General features: G+C 35.3%; 1 protein-coding gene across 4 annotated transcripts in view; it reads left to right on the plus strand.

Moving 5' to 3' along the window:
• LDLRAD4 (low density lipoprotein receptor class A domain containing 4) overlaps positions 1-22404 on the plus strand; it is a 578057-nt gene that overhangs the window by 97738 nt on the left and 457915 nt on the right. For 3 of the 4 annotated variants that reach the window (XM_051970507.1, XM_051970509.1, XM_051970508.1), the window contains exon 2: positions 2430-2515. The gene's annotated coding sequence lies outside the window, so the exon portion shown is untranslated. Of the gene's footprint in view, positions 1-2429; positions 2516-16200; positions 16222-22404 lie in introns of those variants that run through there. The other variant, XM_051970510.1, reaches the window with a different exon arrangement.

A 22404-nucleotide genomic window follows, 5' to 3' on the forward strand; every position in this document is an offset into this window, starting at 1 on the left:
AGCATAGAGTCTGGCACAAGATAGGTACTTAATAAATGTTGATTAATTGATTACAAGGATTCATATTTCACAAGAAGGAAGGAAGAATGATGCTAAGATTTTCTTTTTCATTTATCTCAAATATGATTTTCCCCTCCTCTTTGAACACACACACACACATAAATATATACTAGACTATTTATTTAGTGATAATTAAGGACACCTTTTCTTCATTTCCTCTTATTGCCCTCCTCATGCTCTATTGGAATCCATCCATTTCCTACATTGATTTGAGAAGATTTTGAGATAACTATTTTCAAGTTTGCTGTTTTCTGTGTTTTCTTGCCTTACCTTTAGAGCCCAAACATTACAGTAAAATATAAACTGTGTCCTAAGCTTGACAGAGAAGAAAGTTGTCTTGGGATCTGGCAAGACAGTGAATTCCACCTTGGGCCAATCACTTCTTTGAGTTTAGTTTCTCCATATGTGTATAATGAAGGAATTAGAGTAGATGTTCTCAGGTCCTTCTGAATTCTACATCAATCATGTTCAACTATCTGTCTATGTTTTATCAGTTTCAAGTCTAAGCATTTCTTAAGTATTTTGAACAACTTACCTGGTACTTTTCATTCAAAGTCTTGGTTTGTTTATTTCCTTCAGCAAATTTCTGTGAAGTCAATTATCTTTCCAAAATCTCAATTTCCCTTTGGTGACATGGAAAATGATTAGTCTTTCTTTTCAGAATTATCTAGATAATTTTGTGGAATCATTTTGTGGAATGATAAAAAGCAATTTAACTGTTAGGACTGAGACAGAGAGAATTTTTTAAGCTACTATTTTTCTGAGTGGGGAGGGACACATGAGTGAAAAAAAAATGTTTGGGAGACATAAGATCCTTGAGGATAAGAAATGCCTTGCTTGTGTTTTTATATTCTTAGTACTTAGTACAGGGCCTGAGATATTTGGTGCCTAATAAATGCGTGTTGAGTCAAGGTGAAATTAACTGACTTGTGTATCCAACAATGATGTCTACTCCCTCTCCCCAGTTCTAATCTTAGAATCCTGCTGTTTGAATGATGGAAGCAAAGTGCAGATAAACCTTTCAGGCTATGGTTAAGTTTTCTGAGTGATTTATGGGGGAGAAGGAATACACCATAGATGATTAAATAAAGATAATCAGACAACTTTCTATAAGAAGATAAATATGGAGTTACAAGGAGTTCAATTAATTAGAATTCCTTTAAATATTTGGATTTGAAGATAGATCATTTAACATCTAAGACAGACCCAACTTTTACTCTCTTTTTCTTTGTCCTTTCCCTCACTAACTTATGATCAAAAACACATCAACCCACAGGAGTTCTTCTTTTACCCTAGAGGAAAAAGCTAACTCAAGGAAGTAGCTGAATATATCTTTAAGTTGCCTTTTTCAACAGAGGTTAATAATAATAATAATAATAATAATCTGCTTAAAATTGCTTAGAATATTCCATTTTAAAATTTTGAATAAAAGTTTTATTTCTCGATGAGTTTTCTGAATTTTACCTCTGAAGAAATGGTGTAGCCTTTGGAAAATACACTGACTGAGCTGGTCACGGAGGAGGAATACAAAGTATACCTTGGAAAAGAAAAACTAAAATTTTTTTTCCTTTGCTGGGCACAGAAGAAGAGAGGAATGTTTGCAAGTTTTGCACTATCGATGCTCAGGTGAAGCTATAGAAAACAATAAGTCATTTTGACATACCTGGCCTTGGTGAACTGCCACTGGAATTCTAAGAGGGTATTCCAGCTACACTTAGACATTTTTATTCAGATGTCTTGGCATTGGCTGATCACTTGAGAGTGACATATGGTAGGAACACGCTCCGAGGGGCAAGTCTCCCGGATGGCACACACTACCACGTAAGATAGACAGATGGCGGCTTATTCAACCTTGGAAAGTAGTTTAATCCTACATATTGGCAGGGTTGGGTGCTGGGAGAGATGCCTATGGAATATGAGGCAAAGTGGTAGTGGGTTTACTTGGAAGCTGCTTAGGGAAGGCAACAGAGGAGTGAGGACCTAGTATGGTGCCCAGCACCAAGTTACAGTGTGATGTACACAGTGGATGCTCGATAAATGTTGAATGGGCATATGATGGTAAAAAATATCTGTGACATTGAACTGGACAGTGACTGAAGCATCAAATGGAAAGAAAGGTGAGAGAAAGGGCATAGAAAATAAATATTGTAAGCTGCTATGCAGTCAGTGTTAAAAAATTTAGCTTCCCCCACCCTATTCCTTCTGATTTATCCATCACTTATTGGACTGTATTATTTCTACAAAATAGGAAATGCAGATTTCTATTGAATAAAGGGTACAGTCGGACCTTTTGTTCAGACTCTTAGTATCTTGTATTTGGGATATTAAGTGCGGAAAGTATTTACTGAAACTATTATTCTTTCCAATAGGATCATCTGCATTTATAACATCCAGCTGCCATATTCCATTTGGGCCAGTTTCAAGAACAAACATCAGTATGCATGCAATTTGTAAGGTGAGTAGATCTTGCCTTTTTCACCTTTACTGATTTTTGTGAGGAAAAGATTGCTGGAACTCTATTTTTATTTTTTTCTCTGAAAAAAGTGGCACATGTCTCCAGGTATAAGAATTATTTCTCCAATTTAGTTTTACTTTTTGGTACTTTGATTTGTGATTTCATAGTTTTGAGTGCTCTCTCCACTGATGAAGATTGCTATATCTTGTGCTATTCTTTGTTCTGATTTATGGAAAAAACACAAATAATATGGACCTCTTTGATCCCCCCATACTTTATATAATTGTTATTTTTACAATGGGATATGAATATACAAACATGTCTATTTTTATATTTCCCAGAAATAAAGAAAATTGAACTTCATGTTTATATTCTAGATTCTTGAGTACTGATCAGTAGAGGCTAAGATTTAAAAAAATTGAAGTTAATTAACTGGATATCTAAATTTTTCATTGTAGACAAGGTGATGTAATGGAAAACTACCTGGGAGTCAGCAGATCCTGGTTCTAGTCTTAGCTCTGTCATTAGCTTTACAGCTATTTCCTTAAGATATTTCACTTATTCAGTATTCAGTTTTTTTATCTGTAAATAAAGTCACTTCTAGACTGAAATCCTATTGCTCTAATTTAAAAATAAAATTTTAAACTTTTTTATGTTGCATAAAAAAGTTGGATTTGCTACATTGAAACATTTCTGATATGAATTATGGATATGGTCAGATGATTTTCTTTTTCTATTTCATTTCTTATATATTTGATGAAGCTTGAGGATATTTGCAAGAAAGGATACTTTTGGAATTTTAGACCTTTGTTTTTTGACTCCTGGTACTTTGTATCGTATTTTCAGTTTCTGCATGTTTGTAGACCATAGATCTGACACTAGAACCACTTAGAAGCAAGTGGATCAGTGAATAAAATATTTTTTGGTAAAACACAAATGATATAGAAATAAAAATGCTGGGCAAGTATCTATCAGCTCTTTGCTTAGCCACATATTTAACCCAAACTTTATTGGTTCATGTCACTTTTAGAGTCCCAGTGATTTTTTTTAGAAGTTCCACAGGCAAAAATAACAACCACAACAACAATTCAAATGGTTCCATTCATTAAGTAGTTAGGTCCAAATTAATTAGTATTTGTGTTCTAATCACTTAATAATCATTTGAAATAATATTCATAAATTGAAAGAAAAATTTTATATATATATATATATATATATATATGTTCATTCTTAACTACAATTGCCTAGTAATGGGAAATTTGTATCTGTGCAACTTCTGAAACTTTGAAATACTTTTAGATTCCACCAATACTTTGTTTGGCGTCTCTCAATCTCATTTTCTGTTCTATGTTCATTTGCAAGGAGTGACTGCTTTTTATCACAGAAATTATCAAAAAACTAGCCTCACAAAGATAGGACATCCCAAATGAGGAAGTTACTGGTATAGCCCAAAGATTAAACTAGTATCTTGTGTAGTGTCTGACAGATATTGGGTATTACTTTGTTTTCTATGAAAATCTGGAATCTCAGATTATACCTCAGTGAGCTCACTTTAGTGTTCTGGAACATCACTGGGCCCAGTCTGAGAACCTCTTTCTTAACCACTTCTTGTACTTATCTCCAAGGATTGTTGGGAGGATCAGAAGAGAAAGTGTTCGATAAGAATACTTAGGAAAGTATGAAGTTTTCCTAAGGTTCTTTTTGCTCACTAAAATAAATTTTGCTAGGTAAATGTCTCATTACTTAAGGCAAATATATTTTATGAATACTTCCTGAAGATTCTTCCAGCATCACCTCCCTGGCACTGGGTAGGAATGTAGCCTTTAAATTAAGATATTGATGATTCATGAAGGATTTATCTCATTCCTTGGGTTAGGCATAACATTAATTCAAATGGCCCTTGTGTTTTGGGTACTTGCCAAAGTATAGTAGAAGCCTATAATGCTGTGGACTGAGGATACAAAATTGGCTAATAAATGGTTTTCTGAGGTCAGGATTATTTCCTGCATATTGCTGACCAGAAGTTGTTTTTCTCTCCTCTCCCTTCCTCCCTTCCTTCCTTTCTTCCTCCCTTCCTCCCCTCCTTCCTCCCCTCCTTCCTCCCCTCCTTCCTCCCCTCCTTCTTCCCTTTCTCTTTTCCTTCTTTCCTTCTTCCCTTCCTTCCTCCCTTCCTTCCTCCTTCCTTCCTCCCCTCCTTCCTCCTTCCTCCTTCCTTCTTTCCTTCCTCCTCTCCTTCCTCCCCTCCCTCCTTCCCTCCTTCCTTCCCTCCCTCCCTCTCTCCTTCCCTCCCTCACTCCTTCACTTCCTCTCTCCTTCCCTCCCTCCCTCTCTCCTTTCCTCTCTTCCTCCTTCCCTTCCTCCCTCTTTCTCTCTCTCCCTCCCTCCTTCCTTTTCTCCCTCTCTCCTTCCTTTTCTCTCTTCTTCCTTCCTTTTCTCCCTTCCTCCTTCCCTCTCTCCCTCTTTCCTTCCTTCTCTTTCTCTCTTTCTCTTTCCTTCCTTTCCTTCTTACCTCCCTCCCTCCTTCCTTCCTTCCCTCCCTCCTTCTTTCCTTCACTCCTTCCTTCCTTCTTTTCTTCCCTCCCTCCCTTCCTTCCTTTTCTCCCTCCTTCCCTCCCTCCTTCCTTCTTTTCTTCCCCTGATTGGACTCAGGCTTGAAAAAGTGATGACAAGTGAGAAAAAAGGGGATTTTTTAAAACTTTCAGTCTCCAAGGTCTGGTCTATTCGGACCATGGAGTTCATTTTGTGAGCCTTTACCAGGAGGAAATATAAGTGCTTTTTAAAAGAGTCATTGTTCATAATGTTCCTGTGAATGGTGGGAGTGCATTTCTGTTTTTAATTGCACATGCTACTTACTTACCTGTCTCTACTGATTCTTTGTTTTCTTTGCTTTGGTGATTACTGATCAATTGTCCTAGTTCTAGGTAGTTTGTTGTATTACCTACCAGCTTATAGTGAAGATATCCTACCTTTATACAATTGTGAAAAACCCCTGGCAAAGGTGAAAGTGGGGGTATAGCTTATACAGCTTTTCTTTCATTATCTCCTAGTCCCCATTCCCTTTGGGAAGCAGATGCTGATGGAACAGCCTTTTCGTGGCTGAGCAGGCAGGTTGTACATCAATCACGTGCCCTGGATTTTGTAAAATAGAAATCACAAGAGAAAGTATGAATTTTTACAAATTGACAAGGTGACTTATACTTAAGTTTGGAATGCTCCCACTGCTGATGAAGATCTATGGAAATCTTTTTTTGTCTGCACTGTTATATGTTGACTTTAGGTTTGAATAAAACAAAGCCAATTCCTGTGTCTGGGACATCAGAGCAGTTAAGAGGCATGATATGCACAACTGTAGGTGGCCCCATGAATCCTGCGTAAATTTACGAGCATAGACTTGGATTCCAAGGTGTCATAAAAACCTTAGCACCTCTAGAAATAAGTTCTTACATCTGACTGTCCTGGAATTTATTTTTGCTCTGCTACTCATAAAAATATACGCTTTAAACAGCTCATAGCTGGATTGCAAGACATTAGTAAATGCTGATAAAATGAATGAGGTGATAATTATACTTTTTTTTTGTTTTATTTCCCTGGTTAGGACAGTTGGTATGGGTATTTAGAATTGTGCACTAACTGCAGAAATGTGACTCCACACAGAAAGTAGACTTTCTTGGCTTTTGGTCAAAACCAGGACTGAGTTTCAATTCTTATTTTGTGCCAGAGTCCTTAAATTGGTTAAAGGGTCAACCATGGGACTTCCCTTAGACCTCTTTAGATATGGGGCTTCCCTTAAATCTCTTGAGATGTTTATACTCTTAAAAGGGGGGAAAGCTAAATGTCATAAGGTTTTTAGAAATGGGAGTTGAAGAATTTTAATCTTCTTTTCCAGGAGAGAAAATATGCTAGGCAGAATTGAGACATTTAGAGGAAATGTACTCATTTTTCCTTTCATTTCCTTTAGAGAGAAATGCTATTGAAAGAAATTCCTAAAGCATCCAACTTAGAACTTAGTCTCAGTAAGTAGTGGCATTGTAAGTAATGGCGATGTAGTCTTCGAAAGATTTATTGCAAAGTTACTCAATGGTAAAGGAAGATATATTGGGATAGGAGTCATCAGTTCAAGTCTCTCATTCTTGGTTTTCTGTCCTTTCCCTTCAACAGGAAGCAAAACTTCAACACTTAAAGCTTTTTTTGTGGTCATTATAAACAAAAAGGGGTCAAATTGGGAAATTCCTGTTCTCTTTCCAGGTAGTCCTTAGGGAATTGAAATGGATTGTGGGACTAGAGACAGGTAGGAAATCTGCTTTAGTGTGAGCCTTATAGTCCCAAAGGCTGGGATTTTTAAGCAATTAGAAAAATAACCTTGGGTATGTGTAAGTTATTCCGCTCTACCCTAGCTTCCTGTCTTTGTGTTACATTTAAAGTCTTAAGACAAAATCAAAGGAGATCAATAGTACTAGAGAAACTTAACTTGGAGTATATGTTCCTGTTGTCTACATTGGTATAAAATTTATTTATACCAGGTCTGCCTATAAAACTGTCCTTGGCATTTTGCAATAAAATAGATTAAATTGTTGAAATGTTGAAATGTTGAAAACAAATAAAAGCTGTAGAATGGCTGTATCATGACTTAGGCACCCCATTAAGAAGAAGGAATGAAAGTCTGCTTTGAAGTAAAGTCCATTTAAAGACTTTTCTTAGAGAGCCTTAGGATAGAGGGTTTAATTTAGCAAAAAATTGTATCCATTCTTTGTATTTTAACATTTAAGATTAATTGAAAGGCAGAATGGTAGAGTTTGTGGAGTGGGCATGAACTTTTCACATCTCATTACTGTAGATATCTTGAGATTTCAGTATCTTTGTTATCAACTACTCATTGGCTGATTATCTTCTGCCTTTCCCTCCTCCTACTTCCATCCATCTGAAGGGTTGTGTCATATGAGATAATCAAGGCTCTGTTTCTTGTCTCCATTTTCCATTCTTTTTGTTTTCCATTGACAAGAAATGAAAGGAGAGCTAGGAATAAGATGTGTCTAGGGCAGAGGTTCTCCAGGGCTCTAAAAGTTGAGGTTAAAAAAAAAATCAAAGTTGACTCATGTACATAGGGAAAGATAATAGAAAGGAAAACCAACAATTAGCACCACTTTTCTCTTTTTCCTTTTTCCTTTATCACTTTTCTCCCCTTTCCTGCTCTTCTTTATTTTTTCCTCTCTTGTTCCTTCTTGTTTTCCTTGGTGCTAGGTGGAATTGTTGTGGGCTCACTTCATTTCTTTTATCTATAAGGTATTTCATCTGTAAAATGGGGATAAGAATAGCATCTTCAAAACAGAGTTGCTGTAAAGATCAACTGTCTTCAAGCACAATGTAAACATCTATTATTGTTGTTGTTATTCTATGATATCGTACCAATATATGATATAGCTTTATTCTATGGTATGATTATTCTATGATATGAATTCTTAACATAGGCAGCCACAGAACTTCTCCTTCTCCCAAAAGGCGGGGAGGGAGGTTCTGTGAAGAGATTTGTGAATTTGTTTGAAAAAAAAATACATCTTATTTTCATTAACCTTTAACTGAAATGAGCATTTCCTTCAATTATGAAAGTATGAAATAAACATAATTCTCAGAAAGAGTCTGTGGCCTTAACTGGGTAGCCAAAGGAAACTGTGATACCAAAGAAGTCCCCTGGACTTTGGTATGTACTCCTTTATGAAAATGTTTTAAAAATGCTTTATCTTTTGGATTTACTACTAGTCCCTTGTCCTTTTTGGATGTGCCCCATTTCTTTACACTTATTCAAAGCTCAATTGAAGACCGCTTTCTACATGAGGCCTTTTTTCATCTCCCTGAACCCATCTCCAATCTTATCCCTGCAGGTACAAGATACCTTCTCACCCTGTAATCACTCTGCCTTTACTTTGTATATATTTAAATATGTCTATCTGTTATTATCCCAAAGGAAGGTAATCTCCTTAAAGGCATGGTGGTTTAATTTTTTAGTTTTGCGTCTTCAGCTTCTAGCACAGATCCAGGCAATAAAAGAGGTGCTTAATAAAGGCTTCTTGATATCATCCAGGTGATACTGGGAATTTGTACCTGGGATGGTGCTTAACATATGGCTGATACTCCATAGATATGGCTGTCCGGAATAACTTCCAGAAGGAAGTCCAGAAGGAAGCCTTTGATCCCTGGAGCTTCAGAAATTCTGGAAGGTTTGCAGTGAAAAAAGTTATGGTGATCTTGGACTAGTCTCAACCTTTAGTTTACTTATCATAGGATGAGAACAAGTTTAACTGGCTAGTGTTTAAGGTCATCTTACTCTATTTCTTTATTTCTAAGAGACAATAGTATGAAACTCATCTAAAAAAAAACCTACCCTTTTGTTTTAAACTTATAAGGTAAGAAGCACCAGCAACTGAAAACTAGAAAAGTATCATGCTAAAAAGCTAGGAAATTTTCCACGTAAAAAGTTCGTGGAGGGGGGACGTGGTTTAATGGAGGTGGATGTGGGTGGTGCGGGGAATAAGAGTATAAAAATAAACCTTTCAGAAACTCTGGGTTGCTTCATGGCGTGTGTATTTTTCCATATGGGGGAAGGTTTGAAATAGTATTTCTTTTTATGGGATTTTAGCAGCGGGCTCGAAAGTGAGGCTTTTGTGGGTTCGCTTTCCCAATGTAGGTGATATAACTTTTGTAACAGTGCGAGAGCGCGCGTAGGCAGTGTGGCAGGAGATTTCTGCGAGGTTCTCTGTCTGTCTTCCCTTCTGAATCCCTTCCTTCCCTCCCCCCGCCTTCCTCCCCCCGCCCCAACTCCAGCCCCGCCCCTCATTTTCTCTAATCCACTTGAACAGCACCGAAGTGCAAAATGTGCTTTTGCCAAGGTCAGTTTCTTGTGATGACTTGCCCGTGGCAAGTGATGCCAGTTGTAACAGACTGAGTCTCAGCAGCTCACACAAAGTCACATTGGTGCATCCGCGGAGGACATCCATCCAGAGCAGGTTATCCTAACTGGGGTCTGGGATTTCCTTACAAGGTTGGCTGCTGAATTCCAGCAGATTTATTTAACTCCTCGTGTCTGGGCGAGATTGCCTCGTGGCTTGACGGCTATGCGTCCATGTGATGAATTGGTCCTGTCTTTCAGGAGCCCTTAAGGAATCTTTAGAGTACCTCAAGGTGATTTTAGACTTATGGGAATTATGGTAGGTTGACCTGTAAGTACTTCAGATTCTATTCAGAGAGAAAACTGAAAAAGGAGAGAGTCACTGGAGCATGAAGTGGGAGGTTTATTTGACTTGGAAAAATCACTTTAAAGATTGTTAGATTAGAAATGTGATGGTTGGGGCTGAAATGCTCTAGACTCGTTTGGAAAGGGCATATAGCATGAAAATAAGGGTTTTTATTCTAACTGGTGCAACCCGATGGCACAGAAACAGAGCATCTATAGATTTAATTGGAGTCCTCTTTTAAGCTCCCTTCTTGAATGAACATAATATAGCATTTCTTTTTCAAAGTCATGGGGAAGGGATAGATATATGTGTTTGGGCATGATTTGTGCCAAAGACTGCTTTGTAATGCTTGATTAACTTTAAGAATATGGCACTTGAGAATTCAAAAGAAGTGTCTGCCATTCTCTGAGCATGTAGGGTTCTCCTGAGGCTCTGAATGACACTGTATGAAATGTTTGTTCATTTTACACTTTTGCTATTATATGGTTTGTCACGACGTTTTGCAGTTTTCTGGCTTGCTCTCGGCCAGCCCATGGAGGGGGTTGCCGAGGAGGGAAGCTGCCTCAGATTGCTAAATTACAATCTGAGATGTTTGAAGTACTACTGGCTGCCTTATCTCAACCCTTTCATAAGATTGCTGGGAGTCTGGCGAGTTGTTTCAATATTTTTGCTCCATGTTCCAAGGTGCTTGGAGTGGAGGTGCAAGTGGTTGTTTCAATATTTTTGCCCCGTGTTCCAAGGTGCTTGGAATGGAGGTGCAAGTGGGGATGGGGAAATACAATTGGTAAACTAAACTGCACATTAGGGTGTTTTTAATGCTAAATGAGCATAAAGGATATGGTACCCTGGGCAGACTAAGTTTTCAGTATCCTGTTTTAGTGTCTACAAGCAGTGTATTAATTAAATTAATTTAAGCAATAGTTTTCATTTTCAAAAATAATATTATTTTCATTCTCTTATCACATTCCACTTGAATGATGAGTCTTGCAGGGCAGGGACTACTTGCCTTTAATTAAAAAAATATTCACAAATGCTTTGTTCAAAGTAGACACTTAATAGTTGCCCACTGGGTTAAATTTAGTGGAATATCTTCATGAAAAAAAATGTGGATTATTCATTGGTTACTATTTCAAGGAAGTACTTTCTCAAGCAGAAGATAAAGGTGGTACTTTGGAAATGGACTTATAGGGTAGTGCTCAACTTGGTTTGTCCTAAACTTGTCATGAACTAAGTATTACATATTTACATTTATGTAAATGCATATATATGTGCGCACACACACACTTTTCTGCAAGTTCTTTTTTACTGTGTTAGTATATATTTGTACCACTTGTATCCAAGAAAATAAAATTTCCTTTAGAAGCTTCTAAGCTAAGTTAAATACACTTTCTAAAAATCTCTTTTTTTCTGAATAGATGTTTGTTTTTAGCAGGACCTTTGCACTAGTTGTTAAGATATGTGCCTTTTTCTTGAAGATTCTTACTTTCTTGGTATTAACATCAGTTTGGCATCTTGAAGAATGAGAACTATATATAATATTTACCTATGTATATCACACTGGATTTTCTAAAAATTATATAATGAATTAAAATAGAATCTTTTTGGAAATAAAAAGACTTATGTATTGTTACATTGTTTCAAAGTCAGGATTCATGTGGAAATCCTGGACAGCTTGTCTCTGCCTCAGTATAAACTAAGGCTGTGTTTGTGATAGTATCTTCTGAGACCACTCTTCCCTCCTCCCATTTCATGTTTGTCTTATAAGAGCAACTGATAGTAGCATCAGCAATGGTGGCTTTAGCTCCCTTTGACCCTGGATGAGTGCCAACAGAGCAGCTGCAGGAACTATAGGGAATGTTGTTGTTGGTTTCAATGCAATAGGAGCACCCCACATAGGTTAGGGTGGTATCTCTACTAGTGCTTTTAGCTGGAGTGGTCTGGCTGAGTCCTTATTCCATAATATCCCTTCTGTTTATTACACAAACCATAGAATTAGACATTTGTTTTTTGGAGACAATAGGGTACTAAGACACAAGGCTGCATTTTTGGGAATGGGTAGGAATTGTCCCTTAGGTAGTTTTCATTGTTGTAAGCTCAGGATTGGTTAATTCCTCCAAGGAAGGGAATTTGTTGGGGGAATTATTGATGATTCAGGGTAGATTTTCTACTAGATTTCTACTGTTTATCTTAGATGTTAACCATCAGGCTGGATATATGACTTTGGCATATTTGTTAATGTGTATATGAATGAATTCCATGAGCTCAGAGCCATTCTGGACCAGAGACTATAATACTAATAGAACTCTTTAAGAGGGCTAAGTGGTTTTAGTGGGCAAGACATAATTTTTTATATGGCTTAGTAGGATTGATGGACACATTGGGACAGTATAATGACCACCTGGAACAAAGAATGATAGAAATGATCAGGAACCAGATAGAATGGTAGAAGCTATTAAGATAAAAAGGAGATCATCAAAACTTTGAAATTAAGGATAAGTTGAAGATCTTAATCTTCCCTGCTGTTTTGTCCCTGACATGGTGCTTTTGACTGACCCAGTAGTGTAAATAGCAGCTAATTTATCATGCAAGAAGAGGGAGAATGTCTCAAGCTCTAAGGTAAAAAATGGGCCATTCCATTATATTCAATAAGCACTTACTTTGCTCAAAGCCCTGTGCTTGGTACAAGGAATAAAAGACAAAGGTGAAGAACAGTCCCTGCCCTCACAAACTTTATATTCACGGTCTGATTTGAAGCAGTATTTTTCTGGAACCATGATCAAGGGCAAACTCTATAAGCCCAGGGCCCAATTGACTCAGGAGCCTAGAGAGACTGCTTAAGGAATAGCATAATGATTGAAAAAAAAATGCCACTCTGAGGAAAAGTGATTCCAAAGCAGATAGTTACATAGAGGATGGATTCTTAGGTTGGTTTTGAGAGAGACTATAATTTGTGTACTCTGTGTGTGTGTGTGTGTGTGTGTGTATGTGTATGTGAGTGTGTGTGTGTGTGTGTGTGTGTGTTCATGTGCCTGTGTTGTTAATAGGATTATAGCAGGGATAATATTTGAATGGCAGAACCTGAGGAAATAACTTTTCCTCTTGATTTCAGTTTCAACTTTTGGAAAGGCCATTGGAATAGCTGATTCCTGATTCCTCTAAGCTCTAACAATCTATAAGTTAAATTTCCTCAGTCAACCATTCTATCAGTTAGCAAGCATCTACTTGAAGCATGTTCTTTGAATATGAGATTCTATCTCTCATCTCTGTCTGATTCTCCTCCCAGACTTAGTTTAGTGTGCTTTTTTCTGGCTCTTAGATTCAAAACTCAGCTCATTAGTCACTTTCTGCAGTTCTTCCTTCTCACTTCCTCAGTTGTAATACCTTCCCTATTCAGATTAATTTAGACCTAATCTGTATTTATCTTTTATCTATCTAATTATTACAGTTTGTCTTCCCCATTAGAATATAGGTTTCTTCTGTAAGAAGGCTGTACATAGACTTTCCCCTTCCCCTTTCCACTTTTGTATTTCTTTACATCTCCATTGTTCAGCACATAGGAAGGATTTAATAAATGTAGATTGACTGCCACAAGATCATAAAAGATCTCAACATTAAGAACAGTAGAGTGTCCAAACATCCCTTTAGAGGATTAAAGACCAAGCATATCTTTCTATTTTCAGGAGAGTTGGTGGACTAATATTTAGGCTATGGATTGAGGTAGTTATTTATAGATATAGCCAATATGTTCATTTATTTTGCTTGAGTGTATACAGTTGTTAAGAGGAAGGATTTTGTTGGGAAGGAGTGAGAGAGAGGGGAAGACATTAAAAAACGAAAGTGCTTGTTGACTGATGTAAGCACCAGTAAAACACTTAAAAAGGAAAAATAAATCTAAAGAAGATGAAACAATAATTCAGCCAGATAGAGTTGCAATTGTAGAAAAACATATCACATGCACAAATTTGGAAAAGAATTCTGGTTAAGGGAGCACTAAAATGCATGAAGAATATTATGATTTAGGTAGACCAGCATTACTAGCAAAAGACTTTTGCAAATCAATAATGACATTTTATGTTCTGGCAGCAAGACTATATCTATGCACATTAGTGTTCAGATGGTACAATTTAGCTTTGTTTTAGTAATAGGAATCCCTGGCTATACCTAAGTCCTAAATAGCCAGTTTCCTGAGAGATAGATAAAGCATTTATCAAGCTTATTCTGTGGCAGACATTGTGGTAGACTTTAGATATATAAATACAAGCAAGCAAGACAATCTCTGTCTATAAGGAATATGCTGGGAGACAACAAATAGTGGGGAGCTGGAAAGTAGGATAGTATGTTTGTGATGGCATGCTAAGGAGGTAGTCAGTAGGTAGTATGGAGACTTGATGATGGAATGATAAGATGAAAGCTTATCTATTTATCAGGGTCAGGTAATCAACTGAAAAAAAGTTCCAAGAATATTATTTTCATCCCCACTTCCTCAGTTATCAAAGAAAATAATGAATTAGAATGGTGGATATTGTTAGCATATCAGGATAGGCAATGCACATGAACTCTGGAGGCAAGCAAAGAAGAAATGTTTTGCTAAGAGAATACTTTAGTATTTCTTCTGAAAACACTTTTTAAGCAGAGGGAGATTGGCTGCAGTTTTAAACTAAGGAAGTCATTTTATACCTGAACTTCAGTGTCAATGTCTATTGCAGTTTGAGTACAGAAAAGAGTTTAAGAGGAGTTTGTGGAAATGAGGTTGTATGAGTAGGAATTAGAAGGCCTATATTTGTGTTTTTCATTATATGTTTATTAATTTGCACAATTGAGTTTTAGGGGGTAACGTGTGCTGGTGGCTGTGTTATCATACTTCCTGGAATCTGGACATATATTATGGTTCTGAGAGATGATGTGATGAAATTGTTCTGTAGGGTATATGTAGCCATATATAGGCAGTCCTGTCATCATTGGAAAACCAATCTATAATCTATAATCATTCTTTTTCCTTTGTTTTAATCTTCTTTGGAGTATGCTCAGTAGGGACTAACAATTTTATTATAGCCTAATTCTTCTACCACCATGCATCTTTCTCTCCCTTCCCCATCATTCATATTGGTTATATGACATGATCCTATTTTCCAACTTTAATGTCTTCTGCAGTGCCTTTTTTTTTTTTTTTGGTTTCACATTATATTTTCATAGTACCAATTATTGACTTCAGATGGGAAGTATTCTTGAATCCACTGTGTCAGATCCCTAAAATTCCTATCTATTGAAGGCAAACGTTACAGGATTGCTATCAGAGACAAAAAAAGAGGAAAAAATCAAACTACCCTACTGTCTTTGAACCATATGGGTTTTGTACCTTTTTGTTTCTTTCTCTCTTCATATTCTTTCATTGTCTGTAGCACTTAGAAATTGAAAATTCAGCAAATTAAAAAATAAATTATTGTGAAACCGTGGACAAATTTTTTTATCCAATTCAATAAACAATTGTCTTCTGTGTGCCATGATAGTAGGGTAAATATCAAGTTTATTATTATTATTATTTTAATTTTTAAGGGGCAAAAGGTTTTGTTATTCTGCTAAGGCCAGGCTAAATATATATCAGTCTTTAGCAAGGAAAAGAGGTTTTAGCAGTTAACAAAGGGGAATACAAATTCCCTAATGGGAATCAGGAAGATGTCATTAAAAGATGATGGACGCTGTAAGTTGGGATTACCCATTAACTGGCTGGTCACTCCTAAAAGGGAGTTAGCATGAGCCTGTTATTTTTATTTTTACACAGTATTTGTGCATTCATTTTATTTTTTGAAAAAGCATACTAATACATTTTATTTTGACAATAGATACTTTTTTAACAAACACTTTGACAGAATACATTTCCTGAAAATGCTATTACTGATTATTGACAGAAAGGAATGATGCATCCTTTAATTTTGGGGGTTTGACATCAATGAAATAGAAAATTTAGAAGAACATAGTCCCTGTCCTTATGAATGTTATATTCTTCTAGAAGGATATAACATGCACAATAAAATTATATATATATATATACACACACACATATATAAAACTACATAAGTGTATTAGAGAGGGACAAAGTGCTTTGTGCTATCTAAAGAGCAACTTTATGAGATAATAGGGAAATCAGAGTTCAAGAATGAAATAGTATTTTAATCAGATTTTAAAGGAGGGGTTGGAAGGAATTCAGCTGATCAAGAAGTGAAGGGCAACTCTGTCTTCTGTCTAACAACTTCTAATAACTGACAATTCTGTCTGACAACTTCTAAGCCCAAGTATTGTTGTTGTTTGTCCTTCATTCTCAAAAAGAACAATGACATCAGGGAGGTGATGCCATGACATGGAAGTGAGTTGGATTTAAGTAAGAGAAGGCTATACAAAATCATCGGCCTTACTTTTTCCTCCAGAACCATCTGGCCTTGGCAAGATATAGATCAGAATGACTGGGAGATGGCCTTGGATGAGGTAGGACATCTTGACATATTTAATCTAAGATCTTTCCCAGGTTTCAGTTTGATTTAGGTAATGCCCATTCTGTTGACTAAGGCTAGGTAAGAAACCCTAAATGTCTTTCCTTTCCCAGATTGGATTTTTTTTGACTTGGTAAAAGAGGCCGTTCTCTGCCTCTCAATTTTTACTTTACTTTAATCTCAGAGAACAATAGGAATAATGACATAGTGTTATGTTAGAAAGATGTAGATAGTATGGCATAGAATGTAGAGGGTGTAGAAAGAAATGTAAGATTTGGTTGGAAATCTAGGGTGGCAATTTAAATATAAAAAGTTACACTGTCAAAATTAGAGCAGAATGGAATATTATACATTTCATAATTACATAAGGGGAAAATGAATAATTAAAAGGGATAGAAGAGATCACAGAAAGCAAAATAGATAATCTTGAGGATATCAAATTTAAAAACCTTTTGCACAAATAAAAACAGGTAGCTATAGTGAAGAATAAGAAAAAAATCTTTGCATTTTATCTTTGATAAAAATTTGACATCCCAAATCTATAAGGAATACAGGTGTGTAATTGAATCATTCCCCAATAGACAAATGGGGAAAGAATATAAAGTTTCAAAAGAATTATATGAAATGATGTTCAAGATCACTTATAACTAGAAAAATGCAAATTAAAACAACCCAGTATCCCCTCCCACACCATGCCCATCAAGCTAACAAAGATACTAAACTGGGAAAACTCATTGCTATGGAAAGACATTCATGCTGATTCACTGTTTTTGAAGATGTGAATCAATTGAACAATTCTGAAAAACAGGAATTATGCAAGAAAAATTACCAATATTTTTCTACCATTTAGCCTAGAGATTCCATTATTGGGACTATATAACAAGAGGTTTATTGATCCTATGAAAAGACATATATGTACAGAAATATTTATCACAGAATAATTTGTGATTTTAAAAAGGTATAAACAAAATAGGTACTCAACAATTGATGAAACTGTAGTATAGGAATAGAATATTACAATTTTATAAGGAAATATTTATGTTAAGAAGTCAGGAAGTCACAGAAGGGCTCATATGAAGTGAGTAAATTAAAACCAAAAGAACAATGCATGCAAAAACTACAATAGTGTAAAAAGATTTGATGTAGAAAGGTAGCAAAATTCTGGTCAAATACAATGGTCACTGTTAGCATCCTAGTGCTATGCTGAATGTTAAAGAAAATAATCCTCCTTTTTGTTAATAATTGATACTCAAACTGCACGCTTTGATAAAGTGGTTTGTTGGGAGGCATCTACTGCAGCAAAATAAAATCCATCAATAGATTTATGGTAGAAAAAATTACAGAGGGTTTTTAACTCTATGGCAAAGGGGCTCAAATATTATCTTATAAGGAGCCACTAAAAAAAATCTTTGATCAGAAAAGTGACAACTAGATCTGTATTTGAGGACAAATAATTTGACAGCATTATCAACCATGGGCTTGGCAAGGGGATGAGGGAAAAGTGTAGACAGAAAGACTTTTTAGGTATCTATTGCAGTCATTACACAAATATTAAGGAAGGGCCTCTTCTAAAGTGATGGCAGGGAAAATAGAAAAGAGGGAATGGCCATTAGAGGTATTACAGAGACAGAATTGCCAGGGCTTATTAACTGATTGCATTTGAGGTATTGGAGAGAGAAATGTCAAATATTTCTAACATGAGAGACTGAATAAATCTTTCATATACAGAATCCAGAGGCAGGGTGAAGAATACTCTAGGCTTGGAGTTTAGTCTTAGTTATAGTTCTGCCAGTGATTAGCTGTGTAACTTTGAGCAGATCAATTAATCTTTCTAAGCCTCAGTTTCCTCATCTGTAGAATCTACCTAACAGTTCTTGTAAGGATTACATGAAATAAGGCATGTTAATGATAATCAAGTAAACTATATAAATATGAACTATTATTAAGATAGTAAAAGCGAATCATGACAAGATGCAGAAAGTGCTAGTAGTAATAATACCAATTTCCATGTGGGAAAATTATATTCATTAAATATTTTACTTCTTTTTTATTCATTAATAGTTGTTTTTCTGAAAATGGATGGTTTTTGTATAAATGGTCATAGAAGACAGCAGATGTACAGAAATGATCACAATTTTATTTTTTAATGATAGAATCTTTTATTCTCAAGTTTTTGCCCATTTTTTGCAAGTTCAAAACTATACCCCTTAAAGTTCAATGGCTTGAACTTCTACTTGTGACAAAATTAAAAACATTTTAAAATAAATTCAAATAATAATAGCCATCATTTAAGTAGCATTTTAATATTTTCAAAGTACTTTACAAACATTATCTCTTTTGGTCATCATAATAAATCTAAGAGGTAGATGCTATTATGATCCTTATTTTATAGATGATGAAACATTTTTCTTTTCTATATATTAGCCAATCTGATATGTGTGGGGTGTTACCTCAGAGTTATTTTAAATTTGTATTTCTTATTGATTAATTTGTCTGAAAACTTCCTGTTTGTATCCTTTGACCATTTATCAATTGGGAAATGGTTCTTATTTTTATAAATTTGACTTAGTTTTCTATATGAGAAATAAAGCCTTAATCAGAGAAAATTTCTATAACTTTTTTACAGTTATGATTATTTACTATGTAAAATCCCCCTCCCCCTATTACTTTCTCCCATTTATCCTACTCTCTCTCTCCCCTTGTCCTGTTTATCCTCAAAAGTATTTTGCCTCTGACTGCCATCTTTCCCTATTTATTCTCCCTTCTATCATTATCCTTTCCCCTTTCTCCTATCATCTTCCCCTCTTACTTTCCTGTAGGGTAAAATAGATATAGACAGCTGAATGTGCATGTTATTTCTTCTTTGTGCCAGTTCTGATAAGAGTGAAATTAAAGTACTTCCCTTCATTTCCCCCATCTTCCTCCACTCTAAAAACTTTCACATTTCTTTTTTAATGGAATAATTTACCCCTTTCTATATCCTCCTTTTTCCTTCTCCTGGTGTATTCCTCTTTCTCACTGCTTATTATTTTTAAGAGATATCATTCATCATATTCAACTAATATACAAGATCTTTTATCTTATTTTATGTTCTTTTCAATTGTCCTAATAATGGTAAAGTTTTTTGGAGTTGCAAGTATCATATTCTCATGTAGGAATATAAACAGTTTAATCTGATTGAATCCCTAATGATTTTTCTTTCTTATTTACCTTTTTATGCTTCTCATGAATCTTGTTTTTGAAAATCAGATTTTCTATTCAGGTCTTGAATTTCCATTTCTTTCCCCCGAAAGATTATATTCAATTTTGCTGGGTAGGTGATTCTTTGTTGTAATCCTAACTCCTTTGCCTTGTAGAATATCATTTTCTAAGCTCTGTGATTCTTTAAAGTGGAAGTTTCTAAATCTTGTATTATTCTGATTGTGCCTCCATGATATTTAAATTGTTTCTTTCTAGATTCTTGAAACATTTTCTCTTTGATGCAGGAGCTCTGGAATTTGGCTATAATATTCCTGGGAGTTTTTGTTTTGGAAGGTAATCACCAGATTCTTTCAATTTCTATTATATACTCTGATTCTAGAATATCAGGGCGCAGTGTTCCTTGACAATTTTTTGAAAGATTATGTCTAGGTTTTTTTTATCATGGTTTTCAGGTGGTTTAGATTCTGAAATTATCCTTTCTTGACTATTTTCCAGGTTGAAAATAGTTTTTCCAATGAGATGTTGAACACTTTCTTCTAATTTTTCATTCTTTTGATTTTGTTTTATTCTTAATGAAATCATTAATTTCCATTTACCCAATTCTTATTTTTAAGGAATTTTTTTCAGTGAACTTTTGTACCTCTTTTTCCAGTTTGGCCAGTTATGCTTTTAAGGAATTCTTCTCTTCAATGGTTTTTTGGTGTCTTAAAAAAAAACTATTTGTCCTAGTCTGTTTTTTAAGGCATTATTTTCTTTAGTATTTTTGTGCTTCCTTTACCAAGTTGTTGGTTCTTTTTTTCCACAGGATTTTCTTGTGTCACTCTAATTTTTTCCCCAATTTTTATCCTCTCTTATTTGATTTTTAAAATCTTTTTGGAACTCTTTCATGCCCTGAGTTTAATTCACATTTTTCTTTGAGACTTTGGAGGTAGCAGTTTTGACTTTGTTGTCTTCTTTTGAGTTTGTGTTTTAATCTTCAGTGTCACAATAATAACTTTCTGTGGTCAAGGTTTTTTTTTTTTTAAATTTGCTTATATTTTTAGCTTTTTTTCCCTTGACATCTCATTTTATATGTTAAAATTGCTCTCTGATGTCCCAAGCTTCTGCTTTTTTAAGTAGCTTTTTTGAGAGCTAATTGTGAGGCTCACTTCTTCCAAGGTGGTATGATCTTAGAAATGTATTTACTACTCTCTTGATATTATATATCAATGACATCCTTGATGTCATTGTAGAAAGCACTAAATGTTATTGACCAAATTATCATGTGTGTCATCCAAAATTTCTCCTAGATTCTTTCTGTTATGCCATGAAAATAATGAAAATCAACAATTCCTGTTCTTCTCAGATTGCAAAGGAAAGAATGTCATTTGCTATGAACTGGTCAATTAAAAGGATGTTGGTTTTGTGCCCCTAAAATTTGGTAAGACTTGTAAATATTTTCCAAGTAGAAAATATAAAAAGAATTCAACATTAATTCTCAAACTTGGAAAAAGGTGCATCCTTATAATATCGTGAAGGCAATATATCAAAGATATAATTCTGTATAATTCATGGCTAAAGTAGTCTATTGTGGATGGTGATGGGATGGGGTGTTGATAAATTTATTGTAATGATTTTGATCAATATAGTTGTCACTAAGAACAATTTAATAGATGATAGGGACAATTATAGCTGCTGTGGATCATACCAACAAGCAGAATGTTACTGAGGTTATTCTTCAGCAATTATATCTCAAGTCAGGGAAAGATGAAGAAATTGGCCTAATGTCTTAAATACAAATAAGGAGTGTATTAGAAGAAATGTGAGAGCCTTTGAGAATCCCCTTGAGATCATGAACTATTTTTTTTTTTACCTTTCTTTGTATCCCCAGTAATTAGCCCAGTGCTTGACATATAATAGGCACTTAATAAATACTTATTGATTGACAAAATGATAGTGACAAGATGTACTGAGGTTCCTACTCTCAGGTCAGCAGATAGTGACCAGTAGACTATATAGTAAGCTTTTAAAGCATTGGGACTTATTGATATAGCTGGCTGACTTTGTAATGGCTTAAAAACCAACCCAGAAAAAGACAAGTAAGTATGTGACTCTGGCCAAAGGACTTAAACAAATTGGAAAACTAGATAACATCAAAGTAAAACAGATCTATTCTTTTGTCAGGAAGACTGATTTCACAAGTCCTAACTGGCTACCTTATAGAGCCATGGATTTATTATGTTTTGGCAAAAATTCAGAAAGCCCTATTCCTAAACACTCATATCATTGGGAATTTATTTTTCTGACAACAGGTTACTTAAATATTCTTAGTGTTTGTGATGAATTTGCTATGAGATGCCCTCAAATTTATGAGTCATAAAAGTAGTTGTAATCATATCTTCATTTTCCATGTTGTTGAATGCTTTCCTTCCAATGTAGTGGTTATAATTTCAGTTGTATATTACTCAGAGACATTACAGTGGTTTGTCATTTCCTTCTCCAGCTCATTTTACAGATGAGAGACTGAGGCAAACAGAATTAAGTGACTTGTGCAGAGTTACACAGCTGGTAAGGATCTGAGAACAGCTTGGAACTTATGAAGATGAGTCTTCCTGACTTCAGACCTGGCACTCTATGCACTCTGCTGCTTAACTGTACCTGCTTCCAAGGGGGTTTAATCCAATTCATAGTCCTTATCTCTACCTATACAGTTCCTCTTTTGAGAGGTTTTGGGATGTTTCCATTTTGGATAGAGAAATTGAGACAACAAGAAATTAAATAGCATCAGCATAAGCACAATATGGCTTCACTTGATATTATCAGTAGCATAGTTTGTATATGTAGATTTGTACAAATGCAACAATGCCAAGCAAAATAGAGCATCTTCTTAGTTTGCAAAATTGCCTATCTGATCACACATTTTGCAGGTTCCCATAGGAATCGCAATATATATATATGTATGTATATATTACCATCCACTAATGTTTGATCAGAATAT

This window comes from Antechinus flavipes, chromosome 1, assembly GCF_016432865.1.
Source record: "Antechinus flavipes isolate AdamAnt ecotype Samford, QLD, Australia chromosome 1, AdamAnt_v2, whole genome shotgun sequence".
NCBI classification, from domain to species: domain Eukaryota; kingdom Metazoa; phylum Chordata; class Mammalia; order Dasyuromorphia; family Dasyuridae; genus Antechinus; species Antechinus flavipes.